Raw genomic sequence first — 25,259 nt, 5'->3', positions numbered from 1 at the left:
CTGTCTGGCTGTTATTTTCCTCTTTATGTCTGTGCTTGCAGAACTCATTCCTCTTTTACCAGTTTCCTTCATAGTGGAAAGTGGAGGACAAGAAGAAATTTGCAGCAAAGGAAGTTTCAGATCAATATCAGGGAAGACTGACTTCTGGGATGGGGAAATATTGCTTTCAGGGAAGGAGAGGTGATGGACTCCCCTCTACAAGTAGCTTTGAAAAGCAATGTGACGAGCATCTTTCAGATCTGGTCCCAAAGTTCTGAAGCAGACAAGACTGAGAACTCTTCCAGCCCTGTGTTCCTGTGGTTAACTTTATGAGACGTGTCTCTTGAAGATACTATATACTTGAAGAGCTATAGAATTAAGAAAAAGTATAGCTAGGTTTTGTTCTAAAATACATTTCCAGTCTCCCCCCAGTCATAGGTTACGTGTGCACTTTTGAATTCTTCTTCACACAATCCTCCTGTCACATTTGCTTGAACAGAGCCCCACAGCACTGTCAGAGCCCTTGTGAGAGCCCTGCTAGGACAACTCAGTCAACACCAGCTGCAGAAGGTGGGAACTAATTAGCCCCAAAACAAATGCTACAAATAGCATGATTTCCTGCATGTAACATGGTGCCTGGCTAAATTAAGGGCTTTCAAATGCTGCACTACACTCTGGGAGAATGGTGTTTCCTGGGCACATTCAAGTATCTATGTTCACAGTGCAAGAAAACAGCCTTTAGAAGTATTCTAAATCTCTGTATTCCTACAATTAACAAAAAAACTCATTTATGCCTTACAATCTTATGGATCTGTGAAGAAAAACAACTCCATCCCAGCTGAAACTAAGACAGCCCTCTGTTTTTCTCCATTAGCAGAATTCTCAAGAGGCCTTTTAAAAATGAGAACAAACTAACTGAAAGAAAGCATATCAGGTCAATCTCACTTGTTAAAAATAAGTTTTCCCTAGAAAATGTAAAGTCTCAAATATTCCTATACAATCCATTTTGGTACATGAGGATGCTTGCTCATTCATTCATGCATAAGTTTTTCAAATAAACAAAAAGTTTAGCAGCAACCTAAAATGATCTAATTTGATGACATTTCTTTCCTGGTCTGCCAGCACAACACTTCAAAAGGCCTATCCCTCCAGGGGTGTGTCTGAGGCTGACTGGATGTGTCATGGGACTTGTCAGAAGGCGACAAGCGATCATCATGCCTAGTTCTCAGCTCAGTGCTAAGGACAGGCTACCATAGCTGTTGCTGGTTGGAGCCACACCAAAAATGCTGAAGGAATGGTTTTCAAGAGACTGCATGGGATGTGTCAATCTTCCAGTAACTGTTAACAAAGCAATTGTGGGAGATACTAACATAGCATCTTGGCAGACTTGGCCAGCATGGATTGGTTGTGGTGCCATAGGCATCCCCTGCCTTTTCAGACTGCAGCAGTGCCTCTGCCCCTGCCCAGCTAAGGCCCACCAGCAATGGAGATGGTGGTTCTTGGGTACTGTTTGCCATCCACCTATTTTAATTCTGGGAGCCTGACATGCTCGTCTCCACCAGATAGTGATTTTTTGCAAGATGGCACCATAAAGGACACTTAGAAGAAAAGCCAAACCCTGTGTGTCCTGGACAGGGGAGTAAGTTGTACAGCTTCCTTCTGAAACAATTGCCTTTTGCCCTTTCCTTTCTCTCTGTGGTTCTTTGCAGAAGGACAACATGGGATTATCACCAAAAGGAAGGTATTTCTAATACCCACCTAAGCCACCTCCAGTATATGTTTATATTCCACTGCAGTTGCACCCTTTCCCTTTGTTATCTTTCTGGTATCAGCAAATGAAAATGTTTAGAGATGACTGTGGTTGGACCTGACACAGAAGCTGGCTTATTTTAGCTGGGCTGTCTAATTCTGTGGTTCGACACTGGCAGCCAGCCAGAGAGACAGAAAATGAGCATTATTATTTCCAAATGAATTCCCAAGAGCGCATTCAATTAGAAAGGTTGTTTTTTGACCTTTTGCAGGCTTCATTAAAACCCCTATCACTTTTCCAGAAAAAACAATTTTGAAAACAGATGGGAGTTAAATGAAAAATTTATGCTAGCAATGCCACGTGGCTGAAAACGAGCAGTCTTGAACGATCTCTGCTGTGTACCACAATGTACAATTAAAAGGATGCATATGAAGCCTTCATACTCTGAAGTGCAAAGATTTGCCTATAATCTGCTGGGAATCGCCTCACAAGGCAGTAATATACACTCTATTAATGGAGTTGGTATGGAGTTTTGCATGTGGACTATAAAGTGACTCAGAAGCTGGGAGCTTGTGGAGGCTGGTATTAATCAGTATGTGATGATACAGAGCAGGAAAAAATACAGGAAAGAATTACTTCTTAGAAACAGCTTTCAAAAATACATAGGAAAACTGTGAGGAAAAAAAAAGCAGGAAATACATTTGGAAAAGACCAAGCAAGTCATGTCGTCATCTCAGGTGCCTAAACTCTAAGAAATGCTAGAGAGATGGGATGGTTGTAGGTCAGTAGTGCAAGAAAGTATAACTAGCTGTAGAAGAGCTTTGGGTGTCAGAGCAGGACCAAAATAGTGTTATTCTTTGTTGAATTCAGAGCAATCATACTAGGTGAACACTGTACAGAGTAGGGCTGCCCAGGTCTTGCTGAGCAAGCTCAGAAATTCAGTACAGCATTGCATAAAAACACTTGGTTGTCCACCTGTCTTCAAATAACAGTTTGGCCTTTGGCCACAAAAGGCACGTGTTGGTGCTTTTATCATCAAGAACACTTAGTATAGACCCTCTGCCACTGAACTTTACCATTTTATTTTAGAACACGCACAGAGAGGGACCCAAGTATTCAGCATCACAACTTATTAACAGTTCATTGGTATTTCCCCCAAAATTATTCCTATCCCTTCTTCCTTCAGAAATACTTGCTGATATTTATGCCCCTCGTCAGCATTCACACCATGCAGGAGAAGGGACCACCTGCTATCCATAGCAGGAGTGGTGATTTTGCTTCACCCCGGGTGACAGAGCTCCACATCACACTGCTGGGGGCTGTGAGCACCAGGTAGGTGAATCACTCCTGTCCTGCTGGGGGGAAAGGGAAGAGTTTGTCTGGTCTGCGAAGAGAGCACATGTTTAACTGTATGGAGAACATATGAATCATTTTCCTTATACCCAGCTGCTTGCTTTGTTTCTCTGGAAATAGACTTTAAGAATTATTACTGTACATATGATGGGCAGCAATATGGATAAGCTGAGTTTTGTCTGGGATAAAATTAAAAAGGGTTATTTTACTATGCCAGTCTATTTATGCTGGGTAAGAAGTATTTAACAATTCTTTTGTCACAACCAATGTTTGGTCATGCAGGCACACAACTTGACATTTGCAGCCGTGTATATGACTAAATGTAAATTCGAAATGTAAATAAATAAATCAAATAAATAAATCATGCCTTCCTATGGAAAAAGACACCTCTTAACAATGGCATTATTAAAGATCTTCACTTTATTTGATGTGTGAACATTTGAAAATCATATCCTGACCTATGACATTTTCTTACAAATAATTCCTAGCTCTTCTTGACTGGGGATGACAGGGCAGAGGGAAGAAGTATTTGAACCTGCTTCTGCCAAGTTGACACTTGCAAAATTAGGCTTATTATGCTCATAATAATTTCCTGCTACAGCTTAGTATCACTCTGTAGTCTTTGTATTAAAAGGAAATAAACAACAATAACAAACATAAGGTTATAATTTATAACATCAGTGAAATCTGCTCCTCTGGAGATGCCACAGGCATGCGCTTCCTTCCCTAGCTCTGCAAGTGCTCAGAGACTGCCGGCCCCTCCTGTCTGGCTGCACAGTGCTGACACAGCTGCCCAGGAGTGTGTTGCAGTGCTGTCAGCCCCCATGTGGCTCACTGCCAGAAGACCCTGGGGGAAAAGTGCTTTGTGTTGTGCCCCAACCTAGGTTTCCAAGAGGTTTCTTAGCAAAGGTGCCTATGCTGCTATGGGTTTACTACGAGGAGAAAAATCTGCAGATGGAAAGAGCAGCTCTAGGAAGAGACCCTTGCTGTCCTCAGCGTATCTATCTCTGGACTTAGCACCTTTCTCCTCAACTCTTTGCAGCATGTGCCTCATTAGGCCTTTGTGAGTCAGAAGCCATCTAGCAGGCAGGAAATTTGAAGAGAGAAACCAGAATATGCAGCAAGGCTTTAGATTAGAGGGTGCTGGGCCAGTACTAAAATTTTCACTACTAAGTGACTTCCCATTCTGTCCTCATTTCTTTTCAGAGCAATATGTTTAACAGTTTAAGAAGGAGCATGAGTCGCCACAGAGCATGAGAAGGAAGCTGCTTGCTGTTACTTGGAATTAACAATTGAAAGAGGGAGAAGATTGAAGGAGTTTCCAGAGGAAATGTGAATTGCTTCTCGTTAGATTTTGCTCTGCTGCATGGAGCTCCCTCTGAGGTAGGCAATGTCCCAGCACCCATGGCTGAAGCTGTTTCCAGCACCGCACTCTTCTGCAGGCTTTAGAAAGCCTATCCCAGTCTTTTCTGGGATGTAGCATGTGCAACCAGCAGAGATCCAAAGTTACTTTAAGAAGCATTATACAAAGAGGAGAAAAGCTTTTCTTCTGTGCATCTAGCCATCCTGTTTCTGTTTACATTGGCCAAGACTTTGGAGGAATACCTAAGAACTGAGGTTTGTAAATGTATCAAGTCCAACGTGAGCAACATAATGTAATTAACACTTTGTGCCAGTGTTCCCCCTCTGCATGCTTCTTCCATATGATCCAGAAGCTTTGAGACAACTGCTGTAATTACTTTTTTTATATGGATGACAGATTACATGGCAATGATATTACACTCTTTATTAAGTCCCTGAAGCTGGCCTATTGCTTGCTGTTAATTCATTTAGTTACTCTCATCTTGAACTGAAACAGATGGAATTAGCACAAATCTGGTGTTGTTAAGGTTCAGCATTTGGCAAACAAAGGTGCTTTGTTGCTAGGAGAGCAATTTCTTATAGCACTTTTTTAAAATAGAAATTCATGCTTTACTCTTTGCTTGTGTGATCCAGTGTCATGTGCCTTTAGAAATTCATTTCTCTTCTTGGAGCAAAAAATTCCACTCCTTGAGTCCAAACTTTCCTGTCTGCTTGGGAGCTATGAGCATACAGTACACAGGAAAAAGTAAGGCTTATCCAGAAATAAGTTACTTCTCAGCGTTAAGAGCTGGATATTGTCTTCATGTTGAAGCACCTCTGTAAAAACAAGCAGCCTTTGTTAGCAAGGAATTCAGGCCCGTGTCTCTAATCCATGGGATTCTTGCTGGGATAATTACTGGCCCATAATCAAATGTGGCCAACATAACATTCTTGTGTGGAGAAGTGGAAGAAGTCACATTACTGTACACAAGGACATTTGGAAAATGACCATGAAGCAGGCATGGATCAAATCTGGTTATGCTATCCACAGTGAAGCTGATGAAAGGCCATGACAGAGGTAGGACAGTGCTCCGTGTGCACTAGCTATGCTGAGGAGAGATCAGGCTGCATTGGCAGTGTCAAAGGTAGCAGAGCTATGCCAAAGACCTGCATCTGCCTGCTGCAGCAGTGGGTGCTTCAGATCCATGGCGGGAGCAGTACCCTGCTGCTGCTGTATGCCCCAGGCTGGTATGGCAGCTAGCAGAAGCTGGAGAGGTGAGGGGGAGCTGCAGGGGGAGGCAAAGGAAGGGAGAGTTGTGTGAACCTGTGCAGGAGGGTGAGGAGAAGTCTGGAGCCAGAGAGGGGAGCAGGCTGACAAGAAAGTTGCAATGAAGATTCTGTAGGAGAAAAGAGGGTGCCCAATAAAGGGGGTCAGTTTGGCAAGCAATATAAAGAACCTTTATTTGCCTGTCCAATTACTGACTGCTTCTATAGTCCAAAATTAACTGCTGTAGTCCAAAACAATTATTTGCTTCATTAAAACCATGGGAAAATGAGCTGTCAGACTGAAGAGCTGTCAGGCCTTTCATCTATGGAGAGAGTGAAAGGCTGCAGGCTGCTGTGAGCCACGCTAAAGGCAGCCCCAGCAAAGGAGCGAGGCTTTCCTCTGGCAATGGGATGGTGTGCGTGCTGGAACGGCAAAGCCAGGTGGATTTGTGCCCAAAGTAGGCAACAGCTCAAGCTTCAAGAGCCACCACGTAGGCAGGTTTGGGAACAGCTGCATGGGCAGGAACTGCTGCTGCTCCTGGGCCCTCTTGGGGATGGGGCTCCCATATAACCTAGCAATGTCTGGCAAAGCCATGTCAGACAGCCTCCATTTGTATACATAGAATCATAGAATTACTCAAGTTGGAAGGGACCTCAAGGATCAAGGACCTCACAATGGCACTCTTCCTCATGGAAACCATCCTCCACACGCACTGATTTCCTACAGCTTGACAGTGTCATTGGCTGGGCAATGACAGGCATCTAAAGAGTACAAGAACAGCTTTATGTAATTTGGGGGTGCGAAGGGGATGTTAGGACACACATTCTGCACCAAAAATAACTGAGATAGATGGCTTAACACATTGAAATGAGCATGCCATGGTTCAGCTGGTCTCACATCAGCCAGATGGCAGGCTTGCACCTGCCAGGTGAAATGCTGAAGAGTGCATGCTCAGTACAACACTTGTGATCGACACGGCATGGAGGACTCCTTACAGCGAGACCACAGGCCATCAATTCCATCTCCTCCTTCTTTCAAGTGTTAAACTTGTATACTTCCTCTTGTCTGGGACATGAAATAGAGTTTGAAGAATATTTAATGCTTAAAAAATTTGTGCAGCCGTGTTCTATTTAAGACAGCAGCTTTACATGGAAAATGTGTTGTTTTTTCCAATATGTTAACTTTTCACAGCTCCGCTTGCCAGCTGTGGATCCTCGCTTTCAAGCAACTGATGAGCCTCAGCATCTGTTCTTCTGGGCATCCAGGCCTCTTGCAGATTCTTTAAAAGCAAAAGCCATGAGATATTCTTTTCATAAATTGACTGTATGTCTTCCAAAGTTGGAATCAATTAGTGAAAATAGGCTCTCAATATATTGTTGACATACTATTGCAAGAAGAGGATTTTGAGGACTCATCTATTCACTATAAAGCTAATACAACTATCTCCTATGCTAATCTGAGCAGCAGAGGACTCCCAGGCACTGGCATGGGAGTGAAGAAGTGAGTCCTCCCAACAAATGGAAAGTTCAAAAACCACTTTTGAATATGGCTGAGCCTATCTGCTCTTTTTGTCCAAGTTACAACATGGTCTCTTTACGTGGAAAACAGATCAAACATTTAAAAAAGAAAAAGTGTATGCAAAATCTCTGATTAAAACTCTAATGGCATTTTTTTTCAGCTTGCAACACCAGACTCCTATGCTTTTTGGCCAACAAGAAGAGTATTCAGCAGATGTCTGTGAATCAAGCCAAAGTTTTGTGACAAAGATTGTCACTTCTTTGCTATCCAGCCAAGTTTTGGCTATGGAACATTTCAATAGTATTGCTTTCAGCAATCAGTGACTCTCACACTTACCTTATCCATCACAGCTAATATCCAGGTAGGCAGTAGGGCCCATACAGAGAAGAAAGTCCTTTGCAAAGGTTCTCTGAAAAAGGGCTCATCATTTCTTATAGATATATGAGCTGAAAGTTCTCCCAAGAGAAGCACAGAGCTCCACATTTTTATCACTTCTGGGATGATGTGGAGAAGATGCCTTTTTTCACGCTAATGATAAGCCTGGGAAAGAAAAGTGCGGCTGGCACATATGACTGAATGTGTTGCCAGTGACTGCAAAGTGGCTTCCATTGTACCTTTTGCTGTGTCAGAGTTGTCTGCACATTCTGGGCCACAGTCACTTTAGGGACACAAGGAATTATAAACTTTTATGTTGGAAATGGAGACAACCCCAAGGTCTGTTTGTACTCTCATCCCCATGCACATTCCCCTCCACCTGAACCTGTAAAATGGGAAATGATCAGAAATGAATTATAACTGTTTTCAGTGTATGTATCCCTTGGCCTAAACACAAGTCCATTAATCAAGATCTTTGTTTTTCCTTTTTTCCTTTTTCATCAAGTTAGTCTTCTACAAATATTTTGTCTCTCTCCATTTTTCCCTATTTAATCATGCTGGTGACAACAGCCCTCAGACAAATGTGTTCACAGACTAGAACTGGACTGGTATCTGGAGATCCTTCTTGCTGCAGACAGTTGTATGACTTCACCCGCAGTAGCCAGCAAGGAGTTGCCAATGGGTGTTCTGATGCACATAGTGGCTAGGCAGCTCCTGCCTCACTCCTGGCACTCAGAGAGGCCCCACACAACTCCATCTTCCAGTTTTCAGACTTGAAGGCAGAAGAAAGGCAACTTCAGTTGTTTTATAAACTGCTTCCTTACAACTTTAGAAACAGGAGAAGTGCCCAGGTCTACTTCATCATTTCTCTGGTGTTGCACAGATTGAGGACATGGATGTTACCTTTGATCTTGTGTTCTGCTTTTCTGAGGCACATGCTCATTTTTGTAGCATCTGTTTTTTGTGTCTGAAGGCCTGGAGTTTGCAGTGCCCATTGCTCAACAGTGCTTGGCCAGATGCACGTTTTAACAGATATCACACAACTGCAGAAAACAAAGGGTAATAAATTATCAGTGAATCATGTCACAGTGTACTCTTTCTAGTACTAGTCGTAATGCTGCGTGTGCTGTGTGGGAACAGAAGATAGCAGAAAACAAAAACTCCCTGCAGATGTGTACTACGAAGAAGGCCAAATCTGAGATGCAGCTTTACACATCTCTCTCTATTACTTCCATTACAAGCTTTTAAGTAACAAGAGAAACCATATGTACTTACACCTGATAAACTTCAGCTTGTTGTAGGGCTTTAAAATGGCCACCGCTGAGCTGTAGAGGGACAGAACAAACACAGTTAGCTGAGGCATTATAAAAGAGACCTTTTTTTCTGCTCTGTTTTCCCACAGGAAAGTTGCTGCACATGAGGAATAAAGAAAAGCTGAAACTATGCACAAACAGATGAAGAAATAAATCCAAGGGAAACAGGTGCCTGGAATCAAAGAACTTTACACAGGACTTCGTGGTTTTTGACAGCACTGCCACCCACCAATGTGCAGAATCATCAGCTCCACCTACAAGGTCAGCCAACACCACTAACAAGTAGTTTCAGTATTAGGAACACAGCTCTCATGTAGAAGAGGTCAGATCCCAGTGTGAAATTCCTTGATAGCATGCTGTGATCAAAGTGAGTATCTATATAAAAATGTGCATAATTCCAAATTGTTGTACATGTCAGCATGTACAACTGCTGATACTCTTTTTCTGGTGCCCTTGGAACAAAATTTAATTAATAATTCAAAAGATCACTGCCATTTCCAGTCTGATCTCCTCAGAGTTTTCTTCTCATATTAAAAAAAAAAAACATAAGGTGAAAAGTTTGTCTACATGGTTGTAGGAGTAGTCCTAGCAGTAAGGAATTTGACTGCTGTGTCCTTGTATCTTGTAATTATGACACTTTCTGGGACCTCAGACTCCAGTGTAAGATCCACAGCGAGCTTTGCACAGAAAGGAGTACTATTATATTCACATACTAGTGAATATATAAACATATTTTATATCAGTCACAAAAAAAAATCAATCTCTTCCAAAAAGCAGAAGGTGGACAATGGGGAAGAAGCTGAAGGAACTGATATGGAGCGTGTTTACCCCAAAGCCCATAGAGACACTGAGAGATGTTGCTGCTGGCTTCACTCCACCCAAGCCAGGCATCTGCAAAGCAGTGTGTGGGGAACTTCGTGCTGCAATGGCTTTACTATTTCTTGTACTTTGATCACCTAGTTCAAGACAGACTTATCCATGCTTTCTGCAGTCTGTGGTGTAGATGTTACCCTGGAAATCCAATTTCCCAATTAAGGAGGACAGAACTGAAAGCTAAATTTCTGAAACCTTCTCCTAGCTATATGTAGTTCTGCATTAGCTTTGCAAAAACTCAATCGAAACTTCAGTCACACACTACTATCCCCCCAAAGGAAAGAAATAAAATCAAGACAGAAGCTATCCCTCACAATTTCTGTTCCATTAGAGGGGCTAGGTCTTGCTTGTGAAATGTAGCAGTGTGCCAGTGGAGGAATAGCTCACTTGTCACCTCCTCCTCCTCCATGATGGTGGAACATTTATAAGGATCAGGAAAATCCAATTAATATCAAGATATGTATTTTTTTCCTCAGTGTTAATTTCCTGTTCTCCTTTCATGTGAAAGACTACCTGGACCAAGCACAGTGCTTGGTTGTCCTGCTATGCCTTTCCACATAGTTGTAAAACGTAATGAAACCAGAAGCTATTCAGGGAAGATTTTTATCAACCAAAATGAAAGGTTTGCTGTGGAGAGACTCCAACAGAAATTTCCTTTTTCTCACCACAATTTTATATGGGATTAAAATCATATTCATAAGTCCTTTTGTAAATGTTTTTCACTGACATTACAGCTGCCAATTTCTGATGTTTTCACATATAAAATCTCGTTAAACATCTTGATCAATTACCAAGGATAAGACTTCCCCATTATTCCATCTGTTTGTAAGAAGCAGTGTATTTTACCAAGATCTGGGTATTTCTGTTTACCACAGCCTGCATAGACTGCAATAAAGTATGTCCTCTGCGCAGTGCTTGCGCACCAGATGGTTCACATGCAAGGAGATTTCCCTCTCTGGTTCTTGTAAAAATGATCCTCTGTAGTCTGTCACTTCAGTGTGGGGACTAGTGTGTTGCTCCTAGGGAACAAGAATCCTAGAAAGCATACTGTAATGGACGCAGATGTTACAACAGTGAGTGAATGGCACATGTGTACACACTGGCCCTCTGGCCCCTCAACTCTGGTTCTCACCCATACCTCCAACATCCTCAAGTTACAGTGGGAATTCACACATGCATCCCAGTCTCTAATACCCTGTATAGGGTCTAGCCAGTCCAACTGCCAGTTTCCCCCACTATCCCAGAAATCCACACAGGTTTTGTCACTGCAGAACTTCTCCCTCCATACCTGGCAGCTAAGAATACTCTGAGATAAAGGGTTTTACCTTACCTAAGTCACAAGATGTTGTCAGATTCAAAATCTCCTAGAACACATTGAAAAAGTGTTTAGAGAGGAGATGTTGCTTTATTTCTGTGCAGAGCATAGGGTGGGTAATTTCCACAAGTTGAGTGTATCCAACTCATCACACTATCTGCTACTTAAAATCCAGAAGTTCTCAATACATGCCTATCTAATACACAGGGCACACCCATCTCATATTCATGAGATTACTGTGGTTACAAGGTTACACGAACATATTTGAAACTTCTGTGATTGTCTCCACTTCCTTCAGTGATCATTTGGGGAGGTGTCCCCATGCTCATTTTGTCTGTATATGGGCACAGGGTTTTCAAGGACACCTGGTTTCCACCTTGTTTACATTTATCATAGATAAGCAATATATACAGAAGCTACAGCAAGTACCTTAAATAGACAAAATGGTGGACCTTGGAGGACATTGCTCTAATTGTCTTGTGCAGAACTGCACATGGAAATCATAAGCAGCAAAAATGGCAAATAATTGTTTTTCAGACATCAAAGACACAATGAGTTCAGCATGTCCTACCTAGCTTTAGTCTGAGACCTAAATTAAATTAAACTGACACTTTAAGGCCTGATCGAGCATTCATGGCCTCTGTTTCATCCCACTCAGTGGGTTGTCAGTAAGGTGAATCTTAGGAATCCCTCTGAACAGGGCAGTCCCTACTCTACAGGGATCGCCAAAGCAGCAGGGTCAGACAGTGACCCAGAGGATCAATACAAGGCAGTTTATTGAGACTTCTAACAACTAACCAACTACTTTGAGGCAAAAATATTTTTCAGCAATTAGCAGCCACTTTAAAGGAAATTTAGACAATGCTTACTTGAAGAAGAGTAAGTGGAACAAAACCTAGAGAAAAGAGAAGAGAGAGAAACAGAGGCAGAGACACTGCCTGAAGCCAGCACTGTCTCAAGTCTGGGATCTATGGATGGTGGGTCAACAAAGACAAACATGCCTTTGTATAAGAGTTCATTCCTATATAGTCTGGTTGGTCCAAAACATCCCTTTGAGTTGGCACTCCACTTGTGTCTAGATTTGAGAGTATCTGATGAGGATCTTTGGTGATTATGCACCCCCTCTTCCCTTTTCTGATGTTTATCTGCTGTGAGTAGCCATGAGAGGAACATAAACAGTCAATCACTCTGCCCTTGTGAAGTGATGTTCCATAGATCTTACAGCTTCCAACTTGTGTTAAGGCTCCATTCTTTCATTCGAAGATACTTATTAAGGCTAACTGACAGTCATTAATGCAAGTTCCATTCTGCCTAGTTGTTTGAGTCAACAAGTTGCAACAAGATCGTTGTAAGGCTCAGACAGCCTCACTATGCAAACTCAGAGTGCTCTTTCAAGGTATTAAGATTCCGTAAGAACTAAATCCTGGCATGAAAGTTTTGCAGTGTAAAAAAGAGCATGAACTGGCCTAGTACAATGATGCACTTCTCTGAATGAATAACAGCTTAAACAGCTTTCCAGGGTAATTCTAACAGCTTACCTTCCATACTTCGGACTGCATTTGCAGAAATCCAATTACTACATCAGTTATCACCATGCTGCTTCCTTCTGCTATGTCCACTGCAAAATTCTTCCTGTTCACATTATCGTGCCAACAGGTAACACATATACTGGATCATCTCTTCCAAATACAGGCAAACTCTTGCTGGTCCTTGAAAGGCTATCTCCCAAAGCCAGCAATGAACTCCTGCATTTAATGGCTAGGAAGGAAGATTTCCATTAATCAAGCCAGTTCTTTTACTTGGCAGCTCATGCCAAGAATCAGCTTCGCAGTAAGTAGCTGTGAATGATTCTGACTTGCTGCATGCTGAGGACTGGGCAGTAGCTTAACTGCCATCATCTCCTGCAATGCCTTTTGCACTGCCTCTAACCAAGAAGTCCTCTTAGTGGTTCACCCTCTTGCAGAAGAGCAAGCAGTTATATATTCAGACCTATGCTGTCTGACATGCAAGTTTTCTGGTCTGCTGGCAATTTTGGTACTTTGGGATGTGTTTTCACCTTGAAGTGCACCAGAAGTACCTAAAATCTTGTAGATGAAATCTCGAGAAAAGAAAAAGAAATACAGTTCTTGGGAAAACTTCACATAGAGATTTTGGAGTTTTATGCCCCCTTTCTGGGACTCTGTCCTCTTGTAACTGAGAGCTGTTCTGTTCCTCCTGTCTTTAGACACTTCAGGGCCAGTAACACACAGCAAGCAGAGCAGCTCCTCATGAATAGCAATAAGGCACACTGTCACAACCAGCTTATTCCATTGATGTTTGGACAAAACAATTAGAAGAAAATGCAGTGGGACCAGATCTCTGAATCCTTGAGTGGTTTATTGCTTTCTGGCATTGTATTTACAGATGTGACCTCAAATTGTTGACCATTAGATGTAAACTAGAAGAACAGAAAAATGCCTAAAGATGTTACAAGAGCAGTTCAAAAGCAGTGAAGAAGGTTGTCATGATTACGTGTGGTCAAAAACAGCCCAGAATCGAGCAGGACCCCTCCCTGCTATATATAATCACATTCTGAAGGAGAAATTAATTTGGCTTTCACTTCCTTACAGATACCTTCCTTCTCTGTGGACTCAGAGCTCATTACTTTTTGTCAGTTTTCCAAACAACATTTGATACATGAAAATGGTAAGTATTTTTGATCTTTAAATATGATTCTTGAAAGGCATGAAGCAAACAAACAGCTGGACATCTGCATGTATGAGTTCAGACACCATGGAAGAGGCTAGGGAATCGAATGTTGCTTCTGCGTTAGAACAAGATAATAATTTTCTTAATTTCATGGCCTCTGCTACCATTTGGGTCCCTTCTTAGAACTAATAGTTCTTTTCAGGGGTCTTTCTACTTCACTGGGGTTCTCTGATAATTTTCATTACTTATCTTCTAGATAAACCTTCCTCAACAACACATACTCAGTAAATAAATAATATATACATATATATATACCCATAGAGATTAGGCAGATGGAATAAGTTACAAGCATGAGGACTGCATCTCCTGTCTGTCTAGCCATCTGATAAACTTCTGGGCCTTTGCTTGAAGGTAAACTAGATACAGTAAATATCTTTACAAATCAGAAACCCCTTGATGTTGGAAGACTACTAGTTTTTGGTGCTGGACAGACAGGACATGAGTAATAGAGAATTAAAGGAGGATAAGTTAAATAATTAACAACATATATATATATATATATATATGTGTGTGTGTGAGCGACAACTTATGTATAGCCAGCATGAAAATATGTTATACTCTGTCACACACATTCCAAGAATATCCTGCACAAATTAGAAGGATGAGTCAGGACGTGCCTTAGGGAATGCCTGAAGAAGGTATTGAGGAAGGCCTTAGGACAGCTACTGATCCCTACTGTCCTGCACCTTTCAAAGTCTGAGGAATATCTGCCTCTTTCTTTGTGTTCCCCTTTCTGCCCTGTGAAGGCTGGGAGCAAGGTGGAGAGTAAAAAAAAAAAAAAAAAAAAAAAAAAATGTCCCAGCTGTGAAACTGGGCTAGAAATGCCCATCTGATTCCCCGTGTGCTGCAAGGGCAGTATTTATCTTCTCCCCTTCCAAGCAGACCCAGAGCTTCAGGTCATCAAAGATGCCTGACATGACCAATGAAGGCACCCTGAGGGCATGGAATTGTTCACCCAGTGACCATCCCAGTCACCAACTACTCACCAGTGTGTCCAAACTCAGGCTTCTACAGTAGAGGTAGCAATGGTGCACAAGGACTTACCACTACTAGGGAGCAGGAAACGCAGGAAGTAGTGCTCAGATTGACTAGCTACAGAACTTTTTAAGCCTTCATGTCCTGTCTTGTCATTTCTCCAAGGCTCCTGCTCGCTCTCCAGTTGCTTGGAGCAACTCAGAGGAAGTTGACCATTCTCTGAACAGGCAAAAGCTTTGCTTGAAGGTTTCACATTCATCAGTGTCCTGTTTCTTGTAGCACAGGAGTAGGAAGAACAGAAAGATCTGCATTTTCTACTGGCAGAAGAACAGGGACGATATTTCCTGAATGCAGAAATAGTTATGAGGAATACAGTCTTATGATTTAAAAAAAAAAAAAAAAAAAAAAAAGATAACGAGCTACAAAATTGCTGATTACTGTTAGGTCTCATCTTCCTTCAGCTGATTTGAATTTTTCCCATTAACTAGAAGAGATAGGCTTAGTCCCTCTGGCATTGACATGTCTGTAATCAAGATTATTATTACTATAAACACCTCTGAGCCAGTAGCTCTTCATGGGATACATTCTGCCATTACTGTCCTCATCTTTTCAGAAGGGCAGAATATTGTGATAAAGATTGGGTGGGCTGTCCTTGCTTCACCAGTCACAAAACTTTCCCGATTTAACATGCTATCCCATCAAACTAAACTTTTTCCTTTTGTGTGTGTGAGGGAAGAAAAAAAAAAAAAAAAAAAAAAAAAAAAAAAAAAATCATTTGATTGATGGCACAACTCAGGCTCCATCAAAATTAAAGCCATAAATTCCCCATAGCAGCCAAAACCACTGAGCAAGGGAGTCTGGCTTGGGAGGATTTAGAGGAGAAACGTTTTGGGAACCCGGAGGTGAGATGCCTGGAAAGTGCTTATAATGTGGTGTAATTCACATGAGAGTCTTCTGGCTGTCATGAGTTGTGCTCCAGAGAGGAAGAGCTAGAGAATCATTGTTTCTGATAGGCAAGTCAATAAAATTCAAATTTGTTAGTTTTACATGTCAGTTTAAGATACAGTCCTAAAGCCAAGTAGCTCTATCGTGTGATGAGCTCCAAAAATCTTTCATACGTATAAAATCCATTAGATATCTGCTTTTCCCCAAGAACTAAGGTCCTTTCCATGCATGGAGAGGTCCATGCTCTCTTGCCAGTTTTTTCTCACGTTATAAAGTAGCCAGTCAACATGAGCAGAGCTTGCAGAGAGCACCCATCTCCTCACCAAGTGAGTATCTGGGACATGGCTGAAAGGGACAGGAGGCAATACCAGTCTTTTAAGAAGGATTGGTCTGGCCAGAAGCAAACTGGGATAGGCCAGGCATGAAATGAGACTACTGAGAACCATAACTATTCCAGCTGTCTCAGCTGACACGTACAGACAAGTACATATGGCTTTAAGTCAAAACCTCACTTGCACGTACCTTCTGTATGGAGTGGGAGACAGTTCAGTAGTGAGTGCAGGTACTCAGGGCCCCTACAGGAGCAGCTAGCAGCAGCCTGGCCCCAGCACCATGCCATGGGTAGAATCCCCACCACTTTGTCCACTCCCATGTGCCACTGATGTTGGTGCACAAAATTCCCACACCCTTGTAGCATCACAGTGCAAAATAAAAGGAAGTCTGGGTATAGCTGGAATATTTGGCCACTCCAGCATGCCAAGGATTTACTTGCTAACATTTATAATGGCATTTCCGTTTGAAAGGTTTGGGAAGTTATTTGAGGAAAAAAAAAAAATTTGGAAACATTTTAAAAAGGTCAAAATCAAAATAAACGTTTGGAAAATAAAGAATCTGGTCACCCAGTCTGAAATGTTCATTTCCTTTGGATTTGCTGTGCATAATTTCTTTTTTTTTCCAGGGCTTCAACATTTCTTCTTTTCTGGTCAGAAAAGAATGTCAGATTCTGACAGTTCCTGTGGGGCTGGAGGAACCTCTCCCACCCGGCCCTTCTGTGTGTGCAATGTTCATATGAGAAATGGGCCCTTGGATTGTACACCAGCTGAGCAATTTGCTTCCAAAAGGAAACCACCACCAGAGTAGAAAAAGATGTTGAGAACAAAAGTTATTGTTTAATGTGATAAAGGAAATCAGTGTTGAAAACAGCTTCCACTGCATGCCATCTCTTACAGCTTTGTCATCTAGAAACAAAGATCCCACTCTCTCCTCCGCAGACTTGACCTAAAGCTTATCTTTCTCCTGGTTGTGTGTCACTTGAATTCTATGAATTTTATGCTCCCTGCAGTCTCTCTGACTTTGCTTGGCAGGTCCACGGGCAGGATACTTTTGTTACACATTTTCCAAAGCACAGCAGGCTACTGCTCCCTGATGCAGGCACTACACCAGTACAGATAATAAACAAAGAGGAACGTGCCAAGCCATACAAGAATTAAAACTTTGAAGTTTCCCTCTTTTCTGTTTTTCTCATTGCAATTTTAATGTAGCCATTGAGAAGTCAATATATTTCACCCTTGCCGCTCACTAAATATTCTCAGATCAGCAGAGACGTAGAGCTGTTGAACACACTAAAAGCAAGAACGAGAAACTGTTTGCCAAACAGATGTAGAACATTATTACTAAATTCTTGTTTTTCATCATTCCTCCTCAGTCAAGGAAAAAAAAAAAAAAAAAACAGTAATTGAACTCTGAAACTGAAAACAAACCTTACAGCATTTGGATTCTAAAGTAAAAAGAGAAGTGTGAAATCGGCAGTTGTCCTCCCATTTGTCCTTTAGCTTTCATGCATTTGTTGCCCTTGGTGTTATTTTTAAAACATCTCTACCTCAGAAGTTATCTTCTGACAAGAGGGGATTTCTGAGGTGTTGATGGTGCCCTCTCCATAGCCCAGTGAAGGGAGTAGGTTGAGAACACTGTGATATCCCTGAGTATCACACACAGGGCTGTTGGTAAGTACAGGCTCAATTATCCTAAATGCAACAAAGCCATGTCAAATGCTGTTCTCTGTAGTGCAGGTTTCCAAATTCCCAGCTGTGCTCCTCATGCACTTGGGATGCTACCATGCACAATTTCAGGACTCTTTTGATTTTCTTTATCTTACAAGACGTACTAAATCCATTCCCTATGTGATGGGCTTTCAGAGATGCATCAAATGTCTGACATTCCCAGAAGCAGGGATCCCTTGTGCCCAACACTGGCACATCAGATGGCACATCACAAGCTATTAGCTTTGCTCAAAATGTGTGATCTCAAAACAAACACAGGGCTCTTTGTGCTTGGCCACCCCCTCACACCCCTAGTCATTCATTTTGGATCATCAGGCTCTGATATCCAAGCAACAAAAAATGGACTGAAGAGAAACCAGCTTTGGCTTTGCAGCGATCTCAAGCAGCTGCTGAGGGGGTGTGCCCATGTAAGTTCACAGTTCCCAACCTGCAGCCTGAGCTCTCTCCAAGTTGGGAAAGGGTCTGAGGGCAAGGTGCCCCAGCCACATTCACCACATGGTTGGCATTGCTCTAGGCCTGGATAAGGACCAGGCCCTGAACTCTTCTTTCTGAGTTCAGTTTTGCAACCAATTGGAAGTTTTGTAGCTGCACACTGCTCCCTCATGTTGATGCTAAAGGCAAGTAGCACTCATGAAAAATCTTGTCCAGCCAAAGGTGAAGGAAAACCTCCTACTAACTTCAGTATAGTAAGGCTTCACCCTTCATTTCTGTGGTCCAATTATTTCTATTGTTTTCTTATCAAGTAGGGGGCCCCTAGCCAAGGTGGATCACCTCAGGAACACTGAGCAGCTCTAAGGTCTCAAAGTGGATCAGAAATACCCTCTCAAATGCTGTGGACTTGCCCAGGGATGCCGCAAGAGGTTCTGCAAATAGCAGCACAATGAGGAGCCAGAGGAGGCTGCCAGAGATGGAGAGGGTTTTCACAGAGTCATAGAATCACAAGGTTGGAAACTACCTGTAAGATCATCTAGTCCAACCATATTCTCATTATCACTGCTACCACAAGCTACTAAACCATATCTCGTAGCTCCTCCATCCAGACGCCTCTTGAACACTGCCAGGGATGGCGACTCCATGACTTCTCTGGGCAGATCATTCCAGTGCCTGACCACTCTCTGAGAGAAAGTTTCTCCTCATGTCTAACCTAAATCTCTTCTGATACAACTTGCAGCCTTTTCCCCAGATTCTGTTTGTCGCCTGGGAGAAGAGGCCAAACCCCTCTTCACCCCAGCCTCCCTCCAGGAGGTTGCAGAGTGCAATGAGGTCTCCCCTGAGCCTCCTCTTCTCCAGACTGAACAATCCCAGTTCCCTCAGCTGCTCCTCATAAGACCTGTGCTCCAGACCCCTCACCAGTTTTGCTGCCCTTCTCTGGACATCCTCCATGGCCTCAACGTCTTTCCTGTACTGAGGGGCCCAAAACTGAACAGAATACTCAAGATTTGGAGGAGATTAGAGGAAGATGAAGCAAAGGCTTTTCTCTAAACTGTGTGAAAGTTCAGCTTGAAAGTGGGTAAAAGTTGAGGGCTGTGCTGCCTTTATCCAAATCAGATTTTCCTAACTATTTCTCTCCCTGTGCAGAATTATTTTTTAGTTACCGTTTCCTTGTTTCCCTTTTGCTTTTTGCAGTTATCCTGAAGAATATTCAGGTATTTTCAAAATTCTGGGCTTCATCACCAAGGTGGGTTTTGAGGAAGGCCACATCTTTGCCTGCACCCACAAGCAGTGTGGTGCAGTTGGAGCAGATCTCTGAAGTGAGTTGGTGCTGAGGACCAAGCCTCAACCACACAGCTGCTCAGAGCTCCCTTTAGTCCAGCTCCACCTGTCTGGGTGCCCACGAAGACCACATGCACCAAAAGTGCTGGTGGGCAGCACCTCTCCTCATGGGCTTGCCTAACTGAAGCCCAGCCCAGCTCCTTGAGACCAGTCTGCAGCACAAATCTCAGTGGGTTGTACCTGGGGAAAGGCATGATCATTTCATGGTTTGGTGTAAACTGCAACAATTAGACAGGTTAAAGACTAGCTAAACTCTTGCTCTGACTTCTCTTCATTGTGCTTGTTGTCTCCTTGTTCGAGAGTGGATTCTCAACAATGAGAAGAGTTCAAGACATTAATCTTGAATGACCAAAGTCTTTTACTGGAGCCATGAAGATATAACTCCTGCGCTTAAGAGGGAAATTTATTGAATAGAAAACAAATATTCCATATTCTTATCCTGCAAATGACCATGAGTCAATAAATCGGAGAAAGCTGCTCATGCTCATAACTGTTTGCAGAACTGGGTCCCCAGAAATGATCTTCATAGTAATAATCAACAAATAATGGATAGAGGTCCAGTGCAGAATTTTGGATGCTTATTATACTTATGTAAACCTTTTGGATTGACATCACTTGGCTGCAAATACACAGCGTAAGACAGCGGAAAGTGTTGTAGCACTTCTACCATTAGTCAGACCCCTGAAGAGCAGAAAGCATCATGGAGAAGAAAAAACACTGGAAATGAAATAAACCAAACTTTGCTGAAATGGCAATAAAAGCTTGTTGCAGATGGAAAGAATATGATACATTACCAGAAATGATTAGTCTTCCCAGGTCCATCCCAGCCAATGCTTCGGCATGTTTGTAACTTGAATGCTGTTATCTTATGAATTTGAATGTGTCACTGCTCCAGATCCTGAGCGCAGTCATGCTGCTGCCAGCATCATACAAGCTGATGGCATCTATCCTACCATGCTTCCAGGACACTGTGGCAGCTGACCTGCAGCTGGTGCACGTTTCACAGTCAGAACCATGACCATAGGTACAAAGCATGTAAGGGAGAAATCATATATCTAAACAGGCAGTTCAGCTTAATGAAGGAATAACGAAGTATTTTCCTTTGACTCTCAATGACTTCATAAAGCCACTATTTCACTATAAGCCTGTATTTCCTTATCACTTTCCCAGTGCAACTGTGGATACAGCTCCATCATGACAAAGAACTCTGCAGTGCATCTGGAAATGGGACCCCTTGCAAGGGAACGTATGGGCCCTTCAGAGCAGCACAGTCAAGGAGAGTGATGCGGTTCCTTTAAGTGCCAGAAATTTCATGCATCTTATCAGGTGCACTGGCCATATGGATGTATGAAAACTGAAATGAAGTTAAAGATTCCGGCTGCGAACACTACGGACTTTGGTGCTCACAGGGAGAAAGCGCCTGCCCAGCAGCCTCTTCATGGATTTAGCTGTATGGATCAGATAAATTGCTGTTTCGCCTACTTTCATCCTTTGAAGTTTAGTGGTTAGTTTTTATTTTTAATTTATTTTTAATTTTTAATTTATTTTAAAAAAATGTATTTTTTCTGTGGTTTGACATATTTTACATATTTTTAAAACAGGCTTCTACATCCCTCTGTTGTCCCCCTCCTCAGCCCATGAGAGCAAACAAAACCCAAGTACTGAAGCTGAAGGCTATTTAGTCTGATGCTCTCTTATGCTCTCAAGTCTACCAGGATAAAATTAGTGGCTAATTTAAGTGTGAGCAGAGTATGGACCATTCTCTCTGCCATTTCTGCCCAAACACAGTAGAGAAGGCCAGAGGCAGAAGCACAGCCAACAGAATGAGTGAAGCAACCACTCCTACTCAGTAGCCTGCATCCAAAATACTGCGTGCAGTTTTGGGTACTCCAGTACAATAAAAGAGATTAGTAATCTGAAGAAATTTCAGTGGAAGGTCATGACCAGAGCTGAAATACTTGCCTTATGAGGTTGAGGGGCTTTCTGCAGAACAGTTTTGGGGAGAAAGAAGATGGAGCCAGGTGCATGATGGGAGAATGAGAAACATCAGGCATAAGTTGAAATAGAAGTGATTCAGGTTGGATTTAAGGAGAAGCCTTTTCACCCTTCAGGGAGTCAGGCAGGAAAAGAAGTTGCCCAGAGAGGCTGTGCAGTTTCTGTCCTTGGGAGTTTTCAAGATCAGATTGGGCAGCCTGCTCTGACCTCAACGCTACTCCTACCTTGAGCACACGGCTGGGTTAGAGACCTCCCGGAGTTATGCCACTCTGAATTTTCCTGTGATCCTATGACAAGGGAGGCCTGGTATTTTAAGTGATTCCCCAAGTCAGACCTGACCTCTGAACCTTCTGCGGGCCGCTTATCGCCCATTATTTCTGAAGTAAGAAGAGAACATATTTCATCATTCTGTCAATGGACTGACTGATATGTCTGTCTGTCAGCCTGTCTATTGCTAGGACTTGGAGACAGTTAGAGGAGCCCTTCTATTCATGCCTATGCAATGCTTGTACATTAAAGCAGTATCTATTTCAGGTATAGCAGCAAAACTTTTATGACTATTCTGGGGGGTCATTCTGAATTGAGTTGGGTAATTACTAATTATTACTTAATAACATCAACTGTTCTACAACCACCATCAGTAAGAATGACTTAAAAGAAATATAATCTTCCAGAATCCCTTCATTGGGACATTTTTGGAAATAGTTAAGACATAGAGATTCGTAGACACTGTAGATGTTAAAAGGTATATTAGATTGCCCACTACTTGGTAATTAAATACAAAATTAAAAACATTTGGCCCAGACACATTGATGCATAATAATCTCTTTGATTGATTTCCTAACTCTACCATAGAGTTCCTTTTTTATTACTCTTAGTTTTATTGAATTGTATTTCCTGGCACTGAAGCAAAAGAGAAAAATAAGAGCTGTTAGTTTTTAATATCTGATTTAATTTTGTTCTGCTTATTGTAAGCACAACTGAAAGTAACTCCTTTAGAATTGCTGAAGGTCTTCTTTAGAGATAGAAGTGTGTACAAAGATAGAGAGAAGTATGGTACAGAAGTCTGAGAGTCCGGAACAGAATCATCTACATAATGTAAGGATCTATAGAAGTGACAAGGAAGCAGTCTGAGAGGAAGCCAGTATGAGACAGGCCTTACTTGACTTTTTCAGATATTTTAGGAGAGCCAGCTGCAGCTCTTATTGGGACACTTTAATTATTTTCATTATGTTAATTTTTGTTTTCTTCCAGTTTATACAAGATGCCAAAGCAGTTCTTCTGTTGGTTGCATAGAGATATTTCCAGGATCCTCGAATTTATGAAACACAAAGCTTGGACATTCTTGCAAGAAAATATTATCTGATAACACTGCCAAAGCTGTCATGCAACAGAGAGAACTAGTTAAATAAATATGATCATATTTGTACTAACAAGTCAACAGAAGGGCTGAAATGTGCCCACCACTAGTTTTTTTTGTTTGTTTGTTTCTGTCTTCTGCAGTCTTGTAGATAACCTAGGTATGAAGCAAGTTGTCTTCTATTCTGAACCTCTGGAAGTATCAGGAACAGCTTTGAGGTGATTTACATGGGTTTTGACAAACTATTTTGATGCAGTCAACCCTGTATTAGTTCACCCCTAGAGAATGACCCTGGCTCTGGAGCTGGTAACTTGCTCCATCACCCAGATGAAATGACATCTTGGTCTGCAGAGTACTTTTTATGGGCTTAGTCAAAACCGGTGGTTGGTGCACTACTGACAGCTTGACAGTATTGTAAACAGAAGGTGAGTGATTTTGTTTTATTTATTTTAATTTTTAATTTTTTTCCAAATCTCGTAGCATTAATAAGAAAACTGAATTATCTCTGTAGCTCTCACTAGAGTCTGTATCAAATATAACACTCTTTCATGGGGGATTTGGAACACACTTATGATCTATTACTTGATGACTGAAAATGGATTGTTACTCTTCTGTTACAGATGTGATTTGAAAACAGACTGGAAAGGTTGCTGAGTGTAATGATATAATGGGATGATAATAGCAGAGTAACAATGTCTTTAGCTACAGCAAATGAGAATAAGCCCAAATACAGCAGCCATAAATACAGAAATGAAGGAAAAAAGCTGCTTACCTTTAGAAGGTCTCAGATAAGCAGGGAACTCTAGCAACAGATGCCCTTACTACCACTGCCAACCCTTAAATGAGGTCTGGGAAGGTGTGGATCCTGGCTACACCCCTTCTGGTCACTCAGGTATATTGCATGCACCTGAGCTCCTCTGGGTTGGTTCTGCCTTCCCACTAGGTGCTCCATCACTGTTTCAGATCACGATGTAGCATTTCCACTACACTGAGCATTGAAATATTCAGAATTAGTTCATGTTTTCCATGTTCCTGCCTGATCTGGAGATCATGTTCACTGTATTAATTTGTCTTAAACCATATTCAGTTAAAAATCAGAAGGTCTAAAGGACACTGCAGGCACCTTTGAGACATCTGGCTTTCCAGGGAGTTATTTGGTTCTCAGCAAAAGAAACATTCCTCTCCCCTATCCTGAAGGAAACACTGCATTCCAAAAGAATATGTTCAGGTAGCTCAGCATTTTGCTATCAGAGAATGCTAACTTCATATCAGGTCTTTTGTATCTAGTGGATTCCTAAATGAGACTTACAGGGAGTGGGAATGCTTGGGCTCTTCAGGGTGTTTAATGTGGGTCTACATTTCAATGGCATTCTAGCTTTTGTGTTATATCCATGAAGTGGAAAATGTACAACAGTAGTAGAACCTTTATACTTCAGGAAATCTACCCATGCTTCCAGGAGCTAACAGAGATCTGAGTAGAATGTCTTAATTGCAAAGAGAAGTGACGAGCCTTGAAAAGCACAGGATTAGAGCTGCCCAGTACTGGTTTGTTCTGCACAACTGGCCATGGTCTGGATGACAAATGTAGGAATCTGCCTTCAACTTTCTAGTTTTGTTAGATCTTCAGCTTTTCCCTCTCAACCCTTTCTTATACTTCATAGGTTTGAGAAAACGAAGTGTGGATGAGGGAGCAATGCTCCAGAAGTGGCAGTACCAGGTGCTGTATATTTTGGAATGCCTTTTTAGCACAAGCTGAATAATGAAACCACTGAAACTCTGAACCAAACAAATGACTTTTCATTTCCCAAGGGCTTTGGAAATGGCGGGGCTTAGGAACATAACTTTTAAAATTTATTTTCAGTTTAAAATTTCCAAACACTTTTGCAGTGCTCTTTGGGGGGGAAAAAAAAAAGCCATTCAGACACTTCAGTTTTTAAAGCTTTATTGGTAGTGGGGAAAAAGGAGTGAATATTGGCATATGAATAATTTGTGGATTACAAAAAGGGTAATACAAATTGTTTTAAATGTTTTTTCTTATTTTCAACTCACTGTACTTTTGTCCTCTTTCCAGCTCAGCAGAACTTTTAGGCAGCTCGGATGTTTCCTCAGAGACCCATAAAAGCTCTACAGCCCAGAGCAAGCTCCATAAACTAAGTAAAATCTCCCAGTGTAATATTCTGCCTCCCTCCCACTCAGCAATTAACTCTTCTTCCCCTCACTTACATAGAAGTCAGCTTCCCACACACTTAATGCCAAGTTTCCTGCTACTCGTTTTTCACACCAACCTCAGGAGAAGGGGAAGAGATTTTTAACCATCCT

The 25,259-nt window shown here is 41.9% G+C and overlaps 1 long non-coding RNA gene across 1 annotated transcript; it reads right to left on the bottom strand.

Annotated features, from left to right (window-relative positions):
* Positions 1-6,795: 6,795 nt before the first annotated feature.
* Positions 6,796-23,793, bottom strand: LOC125689196 (uncharacterized). The gene is made up of 4 exons (XR_007375112.1): positions 23,713-23,793; positions 14,877-15,151; positions 8,859-8,908; positions 6,796-8,626 (listed from the first exon to the last, which is right to left on the bottom strand). It is a non-coding gene; the product is annotated as an uncharacterized LOC125689196 (long non-coding RNA).
* Positions 23,794-25,259: the final 1,466 nt, after the last annotated feature.

Source organism: Lagopus muta, chromosome 2, assembly GCF_023343835.1.
Source record: "Lagopus muta isolate bLagMut1 chromosome 2, bLagMut1 primary, whole genome shotgun sequence".
In the NCBI taxonomy this organism is placed as follows: Eukaryota; Metazoa; Chordata; class Aves; order Galliformes; family Phasianidae; genus Lagopus; species Lagopus muta.
This window is presented reverse-complemented; position numbering and strand designations above follow the sequence as displayed.